We start from the raw sequence: 1157 nt of genomic DNA, 5'->3' as shown, positions 1-1157 counted from the left end.
AGCTTCTTCTTCTTTTCGGGAGTTTCCGGCAACCCGGATGCCTTACAGCACATTGCTGCTCCCTGCAGGTCAGTCTGAAGCTGTGCAGATGGTGCAGATTGATGACGATATGATGATGTGTGCTGTTGAATTGTTGTTTTTATTCAGAAACCTCCACGCTATACAATCGCTCTCCATCTATTATAGCATTATAGCCTACGTGTTAACACATTTTTGGAAACTCACTGTCTCTTTGCCACCAAAATGATCAATCCCGTTTTTGAGTTTAACAATGTATTCTTTATTGTATTATAATCAACATATTTAATCAAGCATTTACAGTGTACATACACCCACATATGTCATTAAATATACCTTTATCTATAGCCAATACAAAATGATTGTACTTTAAAAAGATAATAATGTCAGTTTTGACACAGTCAAAGAAGTAATAGTTTAATTGTGGTTCACAATGGGTTTGTACCATAGTGTTTTCAGCGTTCATATTTCTAATATTGTGGTTACAATTTTTTATTGTGGTTTAGCTGCAGAGGGGGTAAATGTTTACAAAATCTTATTATAATAAATAATTAAGTTCAGCACCACTACAAACTATAATAATAACAAACATATCTGTAGTTGTCACTATCAGTAAAAAAAATAGTACAGAGTTTTATTATTTTTGTGCCTTTTGAAGATTTTTGTGATTGTATATATAGGGGTGTCACGACTCACGAACACACCCAACTCAGAGACCATGCACGAGAACAAGATGAGATTTTAACCTTAATTTTAAGAAGAGTACCATGAAAAAATATGAATGGACAAACAAACCTCTTTATTTAGCCACATCACAAAACAATGCAGGTGTGTTTATTGCATTACAAATTGACGCAAATTGATATTATTGCCAACATTTTTTGAGGCCAAATAAACCACGCATGTTATGATAATATATATATTAATATTGTATAATAATAATAATGCAATATTTCCTTTAATATGTCATCTTTCACTCTGTCAAGTTGTCAAATTGCCGTTTGTGACATGTATTTTCTCTCCGGCTAATGTTTTGAAGCATTTCTCGAAACCCTGGCCTTTCAACTGCATTAAAAAGCAGCATTTCATTTGCGAGGACTTTCTGTGAACTCAAACCATTTTGCGCTGTTTCGTTTATA

The sequence above is a fragment of the Dunckerocampus dactyliophorus genome, chromosome 3 (genome assembly GCF_027744805.1).
Source record: "Dunckerocampus dactyliophorus isolate RoL2022-P2 chromosome 3, RoL_Ddac_1.1, whole genome shotgun sequence".
Taxonomy (NCBI): Eukaryota; Metazoa; Chordata; class Actinopteri; order Syngnathiformes; family Syngnathidae; genus Dunckerocampus; species Dunckerocampus dactyliophorus.
Note: the sequence above shows the minus strand (reverse complement) of the source record.